At 40.4% G+C, this 17528-nt stretch overlaps 1 protein-coding gene across 3 annotated transcripts in view; it reads right to left on the bottom strand.

Annotated features, from left to right (window-relative positions):
- Positions 1-17528, bottom strand: part of DPP6 (dipeptidyl peptidase like 6) — a 515287-nt gene that overhangs the window by 253975 nt on the left and 243784 nt on the right. The gene's annotated exons all lie outside the window — the stretch shown is intronic.

The raw sequence follows: 17528 nt of genomic DNA, 5'->3' as shown, positions 1-17528 counted from the left end.
ACAAAAACTCAACAGGGCTGTCTAATGCTCTAAAATCTGAGAAACTGCTGCCTTTTCCTTCTTAATGCTGCCCAAAAGACCACCCTCAGTTTCCTGAATTAAATGCCATCATTTCTACACAGGAGTTCAAATGTGTTTGCTTCAAGTGTGCTATTTTTCAGATGTTTTCAAAAGAAAACAGAGGGGAAAATAAATGACCAGTAATGACAGAAAGCTTTAAAAAAAACATCCTTTTTAATAAGCAAGAAAACTGAGCCTTCAAAGCCCATGCATAAGCACCTGCATAATTGGCTGGGTTTTCAAGAGCACTGAGCTTTCAGTGGTCCCCAGTGAGACCAACAATAGCTTTTGGATGCTCAACAATTTATCACGACTCAACAATTTCTCCCCTGGGCATCATTTACCAACAATGTGGTCTACAGAAAGTGGAGACAGTTGAGACTGACATTTTTGGTTGGACTTGGAAAATTAACTGTATTTGGCTCCCTGAAAACAATAATTTCACTTCTTCCTGGATCTTACAGCAAGAATAAAAAAAGAGAAAAAAGCAAACCAGACTTAATTTAAATGAGCACTGCACACTAGGACTCAAATGCAAATGCTGTATCACGCTGGTAAAGGTTACATAAAATAATGATTAATTAGTCTTTTTCCCTGCTCAGGTTTTAGTTGTCTGTCAACAAAAGGCAGTAGATGATTGCTTGGCTAAAATAGGCATTATTTCCAGCTCTCTAATATCCCTGAAAAGCAAGCAGCAGTTCAATTTGCCAGCAATAATTTATTGTGTAGAATTAAAATTCTGCAAGCAATCTCTTCTCATCTGTTACTTTCAACATCTCTCTCAACTATTTGATTTTCTTCCTGGGTTTTCATGTTAACTGGTCATCTCCTGCCAAATCCCAGCTAGCTAAATAAGTCCCTGAAGCTTGTTGAGTAGCTCTAGCTGTGTTTTATGCATGCAGAGTGCATTTCACAACAAACAGAATCACATCATTCAGCAGCATGACCAAGACAAAACTCAGGAGGACATTTGTCCCAAATGCTCTAAAAAAAAAAAAAAAAAAAATTAAAAAAAAAGGAGCTACCCCAGCTTATTAAAAGCTAAATAATGTGGTCAGTGATTGAAGCATTGCCCAAATGACAAATAGAGTAAGTGGCTAGCAGGCAGTGCAATCTGCTGCTAAAAATGGACAGGAGCCTTCTGTGGCACCCTGAGCCATCTGCCCGTGCCTGAGCAGGATGCTGCAGCCAGGGAATAGGGAATGGGAAACAACAGAACCTCCAGAGCCCTCTGCAAACACCTCCCAGGCACTGAGAGGGGATCTGAGAGACCAGCAACAGCAGCAGCTGATTCTGCAAACATCTCTCTTCCCTTAAATCTGTAATTCCTGCAGGCTAGGGTCACAGGTGGATTTTATTTATTTATTTGTCTATTTATTTATATTAAAGAAAGCTCCCAGTATTCTCTCGCTCACTGAAATTCCACAAAACGGTCAGGAGGGATTTTTATCAGTCTTGAGCCAACAGTCTGGCTTGCTGCAAATTTTTTGAGTATCCTCTCCTCCCTCACAGAATATGAAATCAAAAGGGTAATGTAATGATAGGTCATATTTGCAAAGACAATCAGCACAAATGGACAAATGAAAGCCACATCTTTTTCAGACAGATCTTTGTCGGAGGATAGCTTAAAGAAAAAGGCCATGAAGACATACAATTGAGAGAAAAGTAAAAGGTAAAAGTAAAGCAGTTCCTAAAGCAGTTCCCAGCCTGATTTCTATAAACAATTAGACTCTCTTTATAAACAATGAAGTTCTCGGGCAGTCTTCCCATAGCAAGCAGAGCACCCTCTCTGGGAAAAGATGACACCCTGGGAACAGATGTGAAAGCTTTGGGAACATTGGTTCTGTTTTTAATAAACAATTGTAGGTATTCTAAAACAAAAGGAGTGGTTAGAGTTTTCTCTGTTAGCCTGTCATGAACTTGGATTACAGAATATGCATGAAGTTCATTAACACTGTTATTTAAGGTGATGGATTGATCAATAAATTGGAGTTCGATGCATCAATCGGATGGTCGTTCTCCCTTCACTTCAATAGATCTTCACTTCTGCATCCTGCCAACACAACAAGTCTTGAAGAATCCCTTAACTGAAGCTGAGCTATTCTTGATTTAGTTGTATTATCTGTGTTGATGAATACTACACAAAATACAGTTCAATTGATTTTTGGCATGGGAGCCAAGCACTGATCATAATTGAAGGTTTCTATGATTGAAAGAAACTCTACAGAAACTGTCAAGGCAATGAAAAGTAATGAAGTATAAACATTTGAGTGTCACCTCAATTCAGTCTCCTTGGAGCAACTGTCATCTCTTGTTTTAACAGCAGTTTCAGCAACAAAAATAGATAAAAGTTATGCATTACACCTGACAAGCAGCAAACCACACATAAAAGTACAAACAGTATTTGGTGATTAGATCGCAACAAGTGAATTCCTGATTTTTTTCTCTTTGAACAGTTTAAACCATTACTCAAGAAATGGGCCAAGGAAAAATAAAGGCTCAGTGGATATTGGAGGCTGTGTTTCTTGAAACCCACAGGCATTTGTGAGCAAAAATGGAAGTGCCTGGTTAGAATGGAAGGAAAAATAATCTGGAAGATGGTTTGTAAAATATGTATCACAGTCTCCCTGAACAGTGACTCCACAGAGAAAGAGCACACTCATGTAGATTCATTATAATCTCTCATGAATTTCTTCCCCAAACCTCTGCTACATCTATTTTTCTGCTCCGTGGGACTATGCACAATTTATGTACTACAGTAGACCTTGTTGTAGCAACTTATAAGAAGAAAGAATCAATTCTTTCTCCAACTTTTTTCACAGAGGCCAAAGAAAAATGACAAAGAAAGCTATTTGGGAAACAAAAGCAAAGACAAATAAGCTCTACTTGCAGAAAGAGGGCGAGAAGTAGCATGAGCACAGACCATCCCAATAGGGTTCATTTAGGATTATATTTTTAGCCTCAAGTACATACTTTATTTCTCATGTGTATTTTACATGGCCTGTTGAGCTCAATTACTTCATATCTTTGTGTACATAGAGCAGTACTTCCAGAATGCTTTATTGCAGAAATAGCAACCAGCCAAGCCCTCTTTACTTTCCTAGAGAAAGAAGGGAAAGAGATTTATGATGTTAATTGTGTGTGGGGGGTGTAATTAACTCCAGTTGTATCAAAGTGGGAAAAAAGTTTCAGTTTTCTTAGAGAATAAACCCAGAAGTTTGTTGCACATTTGGGCAGCAGAAATATTTTTAGAACAAGTTTTTTAATTTGGTAATTCTTTATCCCATTGAATGCGATTTTAGTCTTTTTTGGTTTTACGTTTTAACGTTGACACACACAAATTAGGTAAAACTAGGTTTATGGTCCAAACATACTCAATATGGAACCATAGAATGGTTCTATATGGAATGGTTTGGATTGGAAGGGACTTAGGACTAGACCATCTCATTCCAACCTGCTGCCATGGTCAGGGACACCTTCCACTATCCCAGGTTGCTCCAAGCCCCTTCCAGTCTGGCCTTGAATACTTCCAGTAACGGGAGAGCCACAGCTTCTCTGGGCAGCCTCTTTCAGAGCCTCACCACAATCACAGTAATTTGTTGTTTCCAATATCTAATCAGTTTAGATAAATCCATATTCTTTCAGTTTAAAGCCATTATCCCTTGTCCCATCACTGCACGCACCTGCATAAAGCCCCTTTCCAGCTCTCTCATAGCCCCATTTAGGCACTTGAAGGTTTTCTAAGGTCTCTCCAAAGCCTTCTCTTCTCCAGGGTAAACAACCCCAATTCTCTCAGCCATAGGAGAGGTGCTCCAGCCCTCCAACCACCTTTGTGGCCTCCTCTGTCCTTCTCCCATCAGGGACCCCAGAGCTGAGCACAGGGCTCCAGGTGGGCATCACCAGAGCAGAGTGAAAGGAGACAATCACCTCCCTTCACCTGCTGGCCACGTTTCTGGTGATGCAGCCCAGGATGTGGTTGGATTTCTGGGCTGCCACCTTATTGTATTTGCACTTCTCCCAGATGAAGGCAGGAATGATGAATCTGACTCCATGTTCTCAGAAGGCTAATTTATAATTTTATGATACTATATTAAAGAATGCTATACTAAACCGTACTAAAGAATACAGAAAAGATACTTACAGAAGGCTAAAAAGATAATAATGAAAACTCGTGACTCTCTCCAGAGTCCCAACACAGCTTGGCACTGATTGGCCAATGAGTGAAAACAACTCACACCAGAATCCAATGAAACAATCACCTGTGGATAAACAATCTCCAAACACACTTCCACATGAGCAAAACACAGGAGAAGCAAATGAGATAATTATTGTTTTCATTTTTCTCTGAGGCTTCTCAGCTTCCTAGGAGAAACATACTGAGCAAAGGGATTTTTCAGAAAATGCCAATGTGACACCAGCTCATGTTGAGCTTCTCATCCACCAACTTCCTCAGGGCTGCTCTCAAGGTCAACTGTCCCTCCCCTCCTTTCAATCCAAGTTTTTAGCCAGCTCTCCACCCATCCCCAGGCAGAGCTCCGTGGAGATTTGAAAGGTTTCCCCAATATATTTTGAGTTGGATGATTTAATGGGAACATCCTTGCACAAATGAACTGCATTCTACAGAAAAAACAGCCATGCATCTTAGTTTCAAACAGCTGTAATTTACAGCAGAGAGATCACTGAAGACTTAAAACCTGAGCTTAGCCTGTGACAGGGGCTGTGTGCTATTGATCACCAGAGTCTCTCCAGAATTCACTGCAGGATGCTGAAGAACACAAAAAAAAAAAAAAAAAAAAGTTGCTCCCTTTTGGCATGATAGACAAGATGACAATTTATTTACTGATAACACTGATTTACTGCCCAGATGCTAAGAGCATTATAAATGACTGGAGAAAGTCTGAAATTTATAGGAGATTGCAGGAATTTTAGGAACATACAGGAATTTATAGGAAGCACACTACATGATGGTTTGGCAAGGAACCTACATGGTCCCCAAGTTCATTCTTGTTACCTCCCACCTCAAGGTCAGGAGAACACCAGTGTGGACAGTATCTCCTCACAAGCAAGAGGATGAGAGCCAAAGGGTAAAAAAAAAAAAATCTTCTGAAACAAATAATGAGGAAACCAGACACACAACCTTATTCCAATGTCTATACAAGTCCTAATTTATATTGTGGTCCTAATCCTGAAGTCCATTCTCAGACAGAGGAGACAGAATCCATCAGATTTCCACATTTCTGAGGACGTAAAAGAAATCTGATTTCTGGAGGAAGAACTTCTCTCTACCATGATAGAACAGTACAGAGAACTGTTTATATATAAGCCATTTCTATACTAAAAGCCACATGAAAACAGAATGAGCCAGCTGAAATAATTCTGTTAGTTACAGGTTTGTTGCTTTTTTGATTAAAAAGCCTCAATTTTCTTCACAAGACTTTTTGAGATATTAAAATGTAGTACAGAAACCAACTCATGGCTTGATGAAGTCAGCAGATTTATTCTCAGTGTAGACACTCATGCAAAAACATTTCAAATTTCAGATAAATACACTTCCCAAAATTTCTTATAGTTCTGTTTTACATATGGATGCTCTGTCATCCCACAGCCCAGTATCAACACTGGATTCCTTAACTCATTTGAGGGAAAGATGCCTCATACACAACAACTCACTCTTGTAGTCTCTCAGATGGGCTTGGGAAAGCCCAGTTTGTAAATAAGGCACAAAACCAAAAGAAGACATCATCTATTTACTTATTATCACACTCAGAGGTGGGAAGGAAACATTTCTCAAGCAGAGGAGTTGAGCCGGTCCTGCCAAGAGATCCTGATTTGGACAAGCAAGCACTGAACAGACCTCAGCAACCAAAGTCAAAGCATTTCCCAATCAATATAATCTCCCTAATGCACAAACTTTATGTGCTAAGTACTTTCCAGGGCTGCTTCAATCAATTTCTCCTTGGATTTTTCTGTCCCATAATTTTACAACTGCTCTTTATCTGGCTTGTTTAGCTTGTTGGAATAAAACTTCCAATTATACCAGGACTTGCAATGGCAAAGCCAACCACCAATATAATCCATGTAAAACCATGTGTTGTACCTTATGAGGAAAATACCATGGAAAGTAAATCAATTTAATGCAACTGCACCCTCCAATTATTTAGTTTACAAAGATTAATCTCAAATCCTTGTTAGAGTCAATGGATCAACATTCTCAGCAATGTTTGTAAATTAACTTTTAAATCACAGATATTGGGACATAAAAATTAGAAAAAGGAAGGTTGTTAGTGTATTAGATTCAACTAAACTGTGATGTGCCAGGGATTCTTATGAAGAAGCAAAGTTGAAAAACAAATTTCCTGCTTTGAGGACTAGTCAATGCTTATCACACTCACTGCAATGCCATCTGCAGAATCTTAAATTTAGGTAATAAAAAAAAGAAGTTTTGTGATGTTTCCCCACCTTGAGCAATTGCTCCTTTTTCTCTAACACCACCATATCTCAGAGTAATAACAACCATGAAGTTTTTCCTTACTATATCCTTCAAGCTATATCATCTGATTTTCCATGTATCAACCCATGCCTCCTCTCTCTCATTTAATATGGGCTAAGTTGCAATGTGTTTTTCCTGTCCGTCCTTGAGTTTCTATCAGTAGGCACAAAATGCTACAAGTGCATTTGAAAATAACCAGTTTGCTCCTGGCCATGAAAACAGAAAAATCAAAGTGTGAGGCTCTCAGCACACTTAAGCACAGTTACAACTTAATGTACCATTTGTTAATTCCAACAACCACATTAAGTATCAGACCCCTTTCAACTCAACACAAAAAGAGTTGAGAGGTTGGTGACAGTGTGTGATTAAGTTAAATTAATGATCCAAAATGCATTTCACATAATACACTATTATATGTTTATTACAGTATCTCTGGCAGTCTAAATTAACAATAAATTAAAGTCTAAGTTGTGATTTCACTTTTGACAATATCTTACTACAGCTAAGTCTTAAATATCTGCATGTAACTATTTGGCCACAGACATAACTGAAGGTAATGGAGTCAAAAACTGCAGACTAATTGCTGCAGATGGAGCCTTATTATCTCTCCAATTTTGAGCTCAGCAGCAGTTAAGCAGCAATAGAAACTACTTTAGCCAAGGCATTGTGAAACTTTATGTAAAATTTACTTTTATTTTATATATCTTATGATGTTATAAACAATAAAAGAAACAGCCATTTGTTTTCAGACTGAAAAACAATGTTAAGTGGAAAAGTTAAAAAAAAAAAAAAAGGCAACAATTCAGCCTCCAGATCTGCTTGGTTTTGGTGTTTCATTCAAACTCTCATCCTCTTCCCCTTTCTAATGGCTCTTAGCATGTTCTTTTTGATGTCATTATATTGCAAGAGTTCTATTGTCATTACATTGCAAGGGTTCCATATTGCTAGAGTTTCATCCTTCCTTGATGCTTCTTGTAGGCTTCTCCTCCAGGCACTGACTCTTCCTTGCTCTCACAGCAGCCAACTGACTCCAGTTCCCCTCAACCAACCAATCCACTCCTTTATAACACTCTTCTTGTTGGCTACAGCTGTGGCCTGTTAGCATCAGGCCTGCTCCTAATCTTTAATAATTGGTTCAGCTGCAACTCTTTAGGGGATAAGATTACATTCTATACCACCTTCATTTATCCATACTGTATCCCCCTACATCTTTTAACTTGCAAGCTCAGTTTAACTCTACAAAAGTGTTTCCTTCAGTGTCTCTCATCCTCCTTCACCATGAGACATGCTCAGAGCTTGGCTCCCTGCTCAGCTTAGACTTGTGTATTGATGGAGGTGCAATGAGGGCATGAGGCTTTGGCACCCTGGGGTGGGTGGTGGGTGCCCACCAAAGGCATGAAGGGACTGAAAGGGACACACCAAGCTTGAGGGAGCAGCAGAGATGATGTCTGGATGCTCCTGCTCCCTTGTGACTCTCCAGGATCCCACCACTGCTTCTTCTCCATGCCAGCACTCACCAGCTCTAACAAAATTGGTCCATCCTCTGCCCATGTGTGACACAGTATTCACAGGGGTTTTTGGATGAGGGAAGAGATGAGGATTTGACTCCATATTTCAGAAGGCTTGATTTATTATTTTATGATATATATTACATTAAAACTATACTAAAAGAATAGAAGAAAAGGTTCTCAGAAGGCTAGCTAAGCTAAGAATAGAAAAGAATGAATAACAAAGGCTTGTGGCTCAGACAGAGAGCTGAGCTAGCTGGGCTGTGATTGGCCATTAATTCCAAACATCCACATGAGACCAATCACAGATGCACCTGTTGCATGCCACAGCAGCAGATAATCAATGTTTACATTTTGTTCCTGAGGCCTTTCAGCTTCTCAGGAGGAAAAAATCCTAAGGAAAGGATTTTCATAAAAGATGTCTGTTACACCCATGATTATCCATATTTCAGCTTTTTTAAGGTGGTTGTTCAAGACAGGGAAATGCTCCTCCCTCACCAGCAGAGCGAAGAGGTTGTCTCATCCTTTCACCACCTCTCCTGCCAAGGCCATTAGCCCAGAGGCACATTCCCAGGTGCTGGCACTGCAGGGCCATTTGACAGGACAAGATCCCAAAGCAGAGCCTCTGTTATGCCTCTGTGAGCAGATGTTGTTCAGCAGTCTAGGGCACAACTCTCTCTGAGAAATTATGGCCTATCTGCACTTTTCACCTGCAATTTCCTTCACAAAATTGTATCTCATAATAGTAATAACCCTACATTTCTTGCCACTGAGCATTTATCATGCAGACAGCACACAGGTTGTCTCTCAACAAAGAGCTTCAGTCCAGCAGCAGTAAGGGCAGAGGCAAGCAGGGCACTCAGGGATGGGGAGTACAAGGGAAAATGAGAGAAGCAGAGCCCCTTCCCTGAGAAAAAAGGGGATGATCTTGGTAATTTTCTCCCTTTTGTTGCTTTGGGAATCTTTTTGCCAGCTGACAAAGACAACTGCTGCCTTTCCCCCACCATACCCCTCATACAGAAAAGCAGCCCATGTCTCTGGTTACTGTGTATTTAAGTACTTGTTTTGAAGGCAGGGTGCTTCTCTTAGGGTATCTGAGAGCTGCCCAAAATAAACCCCTCTTTGCTGCTTTGCTCAAGGCAGGCAGGTGAACAGGGGCCTGAAGCTCCTTCCTCCACAAGCATCTTTCACCACCAAATCTGTGAAAAATGCCAATCACTTGTTTGTAAAATTTTAAAAGTTTAATAGTAATAAAATGGTTATAAAAATAGTAATACAATTAGAGTAGTAATAATTTGGACAATTTGGACTAGGACAATATGAGACAATGGAAACAAAGAGTTACAGATGTCCAGGTACCTTTTTCTGGGCAGCACGAGCCTGGAAAAGGACCCAGGTTAACAGAGGATTAACCCTTAAAAGCGATAGCCTGTTGCATATTCATATATCTCACACATGATGCATAAATTCCATTCAAACACAGGATTCTGTCTGGTCATCATCAACTTCTTCCTCTGAATCCTAACAGCACCTTCGAGGTTAGAAAAAGTTAATTTCTTCTGATAAGAGGGCAATAAATTCTCTTTCTCTGAAAGATTTAGGTGTCCTGTGGCTGCTATCTCAGTGCAAGTCCTTTCTTTTAAAAAAGTATCCTACATAGCATAGTTTCTATTTTAACATTTTTTATAACCCAAAGCTATATTTAACACACTACTTAAGAGAATTAATACAGCATTACTTTCTAACACAACACATATAATATTCATTTTAATATTTGTGAAAAGCCAATCATAAAATATGCATTTTTCATAAAATCTAATCCTACTTCTGTTTCTGTAATTCCCATAACTAGTCCAGACAGTTGTCACTCTCTAGCCCATTCACCATCTCCTCTCTCATGGATCACAGAAAAGTTAGGATTGGAAAGGACCTCTGAATATCAGCAGTTTCCTAAATTTTATATAGTAAAGGATTTTATATAGTGAGGGACTTTCACTAATGGAGGTGGGAAGTAGCTATGTCCTCTCCACTGCCATCACACTGAAGAGCTTCCAGCAACTTCCACAACTTTTTCCAGGGCTTTCTCTCTACACACACCTGGGCTCCAGCCTTGGCTCATCCCCTCATCCTGACTTTCAGGAAGGTGCACTCCATCCATCCGCCTGCCCATCACCAAACTTCAGCCTTCTGGCTTCCATTTCTGAAAGGTTTTGGTTTAACCTATGACCACACATATCCTTGGCTCACCATCCCCCCATTTGCATTTCCACTTAACCTCCCTGGCTCCCAATTATACTGCAATACTTCTTCTGAAAAAGAAATTAATTACTCCTTCTCGGAAAAGGTCTCTGTATGATGCAATGGAGAGCTGAAAGATGCATCTCCATCTTACCTTAAAGTATAGAATTGCTTTAAGTTCCCAAAATCTTACAATCATGCAATTCTGTGCATTATCTCTCTCTCATTTGCAAGTTTTTTCACAACTGTCTCAAGTCCTGACAGCATTTACCTTTATCTTGATATTTTTCTGCTGAAATTCTCATTCATATCTAAACCTTCAGAATGAGTTTTTACTTTCAGGTTTTCTCTGAGGTGTGAAAACCTCAGAGAGGTTACCCTTTCCCTACATTCCCCAAACATCAAGAAGTGCATTTCTCTGATATCTCAGGTACTTGTGCAGCCTGAGTTACTGTTGTATCTCAGAATTCCATATTTCACATAGCTGTCCTCAGGAGACTCCCAGATATTTTTTACCCCCCCAGTTTTAGGCAAAATGGACTGTCTGAGCAGAAGAGAAACTGGTGACTGCATCAAAGGACCCAACACTCTTGCTCAAAGCCACAGTGGATGTCTGAACACAGGAAGGACTAAGTTCCGTAACCCACCACTGAATTGTCATTCAAAGCCAACCAATAATCCCACACAAAATTTGTCATTAATCAGAATTCATATTAACCTGTCTTCATTCTTGACCACCTTCACTGATTTCAAATACAGGTCCCTTCCAAATTTATGTTTAACAAAGGTTTCAAACTTGCTGAATGCACTCCTCTCACAGTTAGTTCTTAACATCTTCACACCTGCACTTTGCAGGAGTGTGCACAGCTTTCCTGGTCCATTGCTGCTGGCACTCTCTCTGATTCTTTTTCATTTACTGAAATCCCACTTAAGAATCAGAGTGGGCAGAACAGAAAGGTGAAAGAAAAGAAGAAAAAAAATGGACAAAAGATCAAAAATGTGAATATAAAACATAGAGAATATACTGTGTTAAAAAATAGACTTTACTGTACTCTACATAATTTTAAAAGTGCTGCTTTCTCTCACATCACCCAAAGTGACCATGATTCACCACAATATAATGCCTGATAAAGATCACAGTGAAGCAGCATTAAAGAACTGGAAGCAGGTACAACCACTGTTCATGAAATGCCTGTGGCAATGCACAGCACTGCTAATGGACACAACTGCAATGACACATCAAATTCTGTGAGAGTCTTGTGGCATTCAAACACAGCCTCATGACCCCACATTAACAGTGAACTTCAGAGACAGATTATTCTGCCCTTATCCAACAGAAAAAAAAAAAAAGATTTAATGGGAAAGAATGCAACACAAGTCACCTCTGCCAGGAATGGAGGGAGCAGCTGTACTGAGGACAGTGGCAGAGCACATCCCACTCAGTCAAGGTATAAAGAGCATGTAAAATTTACACAACCTTAAGCAGAATCTTATAGAAAAATGTATCTGTGGACTTCCAGATACCTTCCATAAGCAGTTCCACTTCAGCACTGGATACTGAAAAGGCTTCTCTGCAGTCTCTTCTTTTTGAGACTCCAGTTTTACATCAAACAAGTTCCTTTCCACCTGTGTCTCCCCGTCTCCATGGCTTATCTAACTCCATTCCTTGTGGCAAACTAATATCTAGAAAAGACTGCCAGTTTGATGCAATTCCATACAGTGAATACAGCGTTCCAGGGAGTGCTATTATAGAAATTTAATCTCTTGAGGAATAGATCAGATACCATTAAGGGAATGAAAAAATGTTCTCTATGATTCCTGGAGAAAGCCTGTGTTGGGTCTAAAATAAGACATGTAATTTAAAGAGTTGTTATCAAGAAAAAAAGAATATTTTAAATAATAAATAATAATAAAATATTAATAATAAAAATGTATTCTATATTAATAATTTTTAAAAATTGTGCCCTCAAACATAAAATACTAGATAGTTCCATTAAAACTAAAGAAACATAATTTTCTATGTAAATCAGAGCTTTCTCCTTTTTCCCTTCTCTTTGGCAGACACCTCCCCAAAGTGGGCATTGCCCCTGATTTCTGCACAGGTGTGACAACCTGAGCCAGAATATTGCAAGGAGAATGAGGGATGCTCACAAGCAGGGCCTCACCTTTGGGATGTGACAGTTCTCAGCTCCAGCCAGGAATACAGGAGCTCTGCTGTCACAAGTCACTGAGATAACACACTAAATTCTCTCATCTCCCAGGAGACTCCCTCCCACCTGTTCATCAGCTCCAGGCCAGGCTCCTTTCAGCCCAGTGCTGGATCTGGGCACCTCAGAGCTATTCCATGGTGCTGCTCCATTCCTCTGCATGGATTCTGGGGAATCTGACCGTGCCAGATGATGGCTCTGTGAATCAGAGCTTTCTTGTGAATTCACAGCTCAATCTGCTTACAAACATTCAGTTAAAATGTGGAACTTCAAACCTTGCTAGAAAAGAGAGAGGGTTCAGCAGTGGCTCTTTGTGATCTAGCATACAACAGAAATATATTGACAAATAAAAGGGCAAAGTCCCTTCCCTGTTTCAAAAAGATAAAATTCACAATTTATAATTCACCACTGTACAGCACTGCCTGTTTACAATGTGAAGGGATCTTGCACTCTTTGGACGTAATTTGTATTGCTCATGTGCTGCAGGGAGGCTTTGCTGTCACAGAGAATCAGGATTGTTGCATTCTTTCATGCAAAGCATGTAGAACCAACCAAGACATTTGGTACCCAGAGGCAGTGATTGTCTGGACAGCAGCCAAGTGAGCAGAGAAGATCTGGAAAGATTTTAAGTCACACCTCAGGGGAAAAAATATATGTTTACATGTATAAGAATATATTTGGATACAGGTACGTAGCTCACATGAAGTTACATTTGTTTGACTTTTAGTCCTGTTCCTTTCAGAGCTGCACTACTGACCAAATCTCTCAGTTGTACACAGCTACCATGCTTTCACTCACATTTTATAGTAGACTCAGAGTACAGAAACTGGCTTCATTTCAGATGATGCTTAGAGAGAAGATGCTGAACAGTACTAAAGAACATGCACGCCAGTCTGGAATTTGTTTGAAATAATCCCGCAATCAAAATTATGTGTTTGAGAACTCAGTGTCATCTCTTTGACTCTCACAGGGTGGGTACACACAACTTCCCAATGTAAGCACACCCATATTTTTTCGTTTAATCTACTCTGGGAGTGAATTAACAGCACAGGACTCAGCTCACAATGACAGAGAACATTTACCACCTTGCAGGAAGACAGCAGGGCACACAGGGATTGGCATCCCCTGGTACAGGAATCCCAGAACTACCGGAATTAAAACAATACAGGAGGAATATCTGCATAATGCAGCTGAAGTGCACACTTAGCCTCTTATTTGGATAAAGTTGCACAAGTAGAGGCACATTTCAGCATAGTATATTAGATACTCCAACTGCATTCACTCTTCAAGATACTACAGGCTATTTCTGTGAAGTAGAGTGGCAGGGGAACATTAGCAGCATGAAATATTAATCTTTCCATCATTTTATCCCTGAGTCTGGCCTAGGTTTTCCAAGTAAAATGTGTTCTCTTTCCACTTGAAGATACCCCACCTCTGATTTGGAATTCCAGCTGTTCTGTAAAATTCAGAATTGATTACCTTAATGACAGCTAATAGGCAGAACTGTTCTATTGATCTGATTCCACTCCTCCACGGAGCCCGCTTCAATAAGGCAGCCCTCAAGCTATTTTGTCTCCTCACTTATTTTTTGGTCTTTTACATGGATTCCATGCAGTCATTAACAACCTTGTCTAGGACATGAGCACATTTCAGAACAGGATCTTGCTCCCCATAAGCCCTTGACAGTTCTTTTCTACACAGCAAAAGAAATGAGAACAATCCTTATCCTCAGTGTTCAAATACCCAATTAACCAATCAACCCTTTAAATATGTTTTATAAAAATTGTTCTTTGAGAATCTGTGATCCTGTTATACTTGATATGCTGACTCACTTTTTAAAATATTTAAAAGGCTCATTTTAGCATTACGCCTGTTACCACATTTTCATTAAAAAATCAGCCTCCTTATCTTTATATATGACTGCAGAGCTATTTGCATTCCCAAAGGCCATTAAAAGTAGCAAGAATTGGGCTAAACAAAGATAACAAATTTACAGGCTTATGTTAAAACACAGAGATCTCCAGCCTGTATAAATAGCTAAAGCGTTGTCAGAGTACTTGACCCGCTGTTGCTATTTTCTTGCCCTTTTTTAATGGAAAAGTGTTTTAATGGCATATCCACACATCCAGCTAACCAAGCCCGAGGGGGAGAAGAAGATTCTCCAGTCCTCTTGAGCCACATCCTGGGTCTATCAGTGTCTTTGCCACGCACTCCTGAGCCCTGGGTCGGGCAGGAAGCAGCTGTGCTGCTGGTGCACTGCACTGTGCCCAACTCCAACCCTCTGAACCAGAAACCACAGCTGCACCAGGAGCAGCCAGGAGCACAGGGACAACCACGTCCAGCTCACATCTTGATCAAGCAATCACAGCCTGACAGTAACAGACAGCATTACTTATCACTTACAGAATGTTCTCTGTACGTGATGTCCAAAAGACTTAAGAGTTCAGACCCACGAGACAGATAAGCAAGGAGATAAATGACTGGAATTCTGAGCAGTTTGACTGGCATGGAGGTGAGCAGCACTGCTTATCAGAATGGAATTGTATAGAAACATTTTTTTAATTACCTGAGGAAGAAAGGGATTGCCTGCCTAAAGGAGCTAAAGCAGTGCTTTGCTTATCTCCACATCCCAATCATTTTCTAATTATTATCATTTCTGTAAATCTCAAGACAGAACACGACTTCATTTGCATATAGACACACGAGTCTAAAGTAGATTTTTAAATTCATGCCTGCAAAGATTCTGCAGACATTTTCAAACTTTCCCCACCCTGTTCCTGCAGTGTCTATACATGGCCAGCTTCTGTTTGGGTTAGTATGGTAGGACACAGCACAGATTTAAGCCAACTGTGACACTTGCTTGCCTCTGGATCCAGGGAATGTCACAGCAAGGAACACAGAAAAGGGATGGACAGAATCTCTTACGACAGCAGCAGCTGCTACTGAAAGAGACTCAGTCCTCTACAGCCAGACCAGCACTTTGCCTTCAATTCTTCTCCAAGCTACATTTTTCAGTTTCTTGATCACTTTTAAGCAAGGAAAAAAAGCTCAGTAATTCTTGATATGCATAAGCCTGGAAATAGAATTGCAGCTAGAAATAGAATTTGAATAGAGCCTTTTTTCAGTTATGAACAGTTTTAGATAAAATAAGGGTTTAGATCTGCTTTTGGTGCTGGAAGATAAAAGTGCACTCAAATCAATAGGCAGAGATTGGATTCAGCCCCCCGCTGTCAAGCCATTTTACTAATAATGTATTGTGAAAACAATAAAAGAAATGATGGCAGTGAGCAAAGTTGCTCACAGACTCAGACATTAATATTCATCAATATGATTGATATTTATATATTCTTGATATTTCTATTTCATGCTCACACTAGGGCAGAGCTGGGAGAGCACGCACTCCCAGAATATTTAAGTGTACCAAATGGGTATAATTGCAATTCAGCCAGTTATGGAATATACTCAATCAAGATTCTGCATATACTAGAGACCTATTCTGAGCATTTTGCACTTCATGTAGGAAGAGCAAAGTAGCAAAGACATGGCATGCCCACAGCAAAATGGCATTAGGCAGGTAACACTGCTTGAAACAAAACCACCTCTGCTTTATAAAAATGCAGCACATACTTCTTGACTGACAAAACTCAACACTTACACAGCTTTAAGAAGGAGGAAGGGACAGCCCCATAGCCCTCTTTGTTCAGAAAAGGCACTTATAAACCCCTGCCTCCCAGAAACACAGGTAGAAATACAGGTCATTTTAACCTGCAGCAAACAGTGACAAAAATATATATTCCAAAAGCATTGAAAAGAGAAGGAAAGTCCAACACCTGCAGGGTTAGATGAAGGCATAGTTTCTTAACCCCAAATATCAAAGTTGTTTTCTTCTTGTTTCCTCTGAACCATTGAGCCTGCCTGTTTTGGTCACTGGTATAATGTCACCCTGAAAATGCAGATTATATGATGCTATTTGTGGTGCTTAGTGTCTTCCCATGCTCTTTCCTTCTCTAAAATACTGTACCAAAAAAAAAAAAAAAGGAGAAAAACAGTACGTAAGGCTCTCAGCCTATCACTCCAGGAAGAACTATTTTAAGAATTAATTTGTGCCCTGAGAGATCTGTTTAAATTATCCTCCTGTGCTGTCCTGACCAAAGATTAAAGTGGAGAACTTCCAATGTCTCAAGGAGATGAGGAACAATTGCAGGACTGGAGGGTCTGGGCTCCACCGCGGAGCCCCAGCACGGGGAGGGGAAGGTGGGGATGAGGAGAACGGAGATGCTGATGTGCCAAGTGCCCCCAGAGCCCAGGAACCTCCACCAGCCTCAGCTGGAGCTCCGAGATCGCAGCCAGACCTTCCCTTGTGACACCACTTGGTAACTCTGCCCATCCTTTACAGCTGAGGATAAATCCCTTTTTTTTTTCTGCCACCAGCTGCTTTTTAGACAGGGAAAGTTTTGACTTCATTCCATCATGGTAAGTGCAGGCAGAGAGGAACATCCTCCAAAAGGCAGGTTTGACAGAGAAAATGAAATCTTTAACTTTCTACCTCTCCAGAAACACATAAAGCACCTACCAAGATAAATAGATTATCCGAGTTCAGAGATTCTGTGAGCACAGCAATTTGCCCCAAAGCCAGTAGGAGTTTTGCCTACTTGCAGCTGCTTTTTGCCCCCCTGCCATCCCTGCTTGCTTGTGCACACGCTGCACCCTGAAGTGCCCAGACAATGCCAGGCAAGAAAAAATCACTGAAAGCGCATGACAAAGTCAGAAGCTGCACACGACTTTTACAATTTTATATCCATCTGCAGAAGGGCTTTTAAATACCCTTGTCCCCTTCTTCCAGTGAGAAAGGGCCTCCATCCCAACATACTCCCCCTCCCAGCACACATTTAAGGAACAAGTTACAGAACAAACCTCTATTGCCTTCAGCAAGAGGTGCAGGCTGTTAAAATCAGCACAATTTCAGCTTTCCCCCCAAGTCTCCACACATACCGAGAAAGCAGACCTTGAACCCAGCTACACAGC

This window comes from Melozone crissalis, unplaced genomic scaffold (genome assembly GCF_028551555.1).
Source record: "Melozone crissalis strain CALT ecotype California unplaced genomic scaffold, PUWL_Pcris_2 ptg000016l_1, whole genome shotgun sequence".
Classification (NCBI taxonomy): domain Eukaryota; kingdom Metazoa; phylum Chordata; class Aves; order Passeriformes; family Passerellidae; genus Melozone; species Melozone crissalis.
The sequence above is the reverse complement of the archived record's forward strand: the minus strand, read 5'-3'. Positions and strand labels throughout refer to the sequence as shown.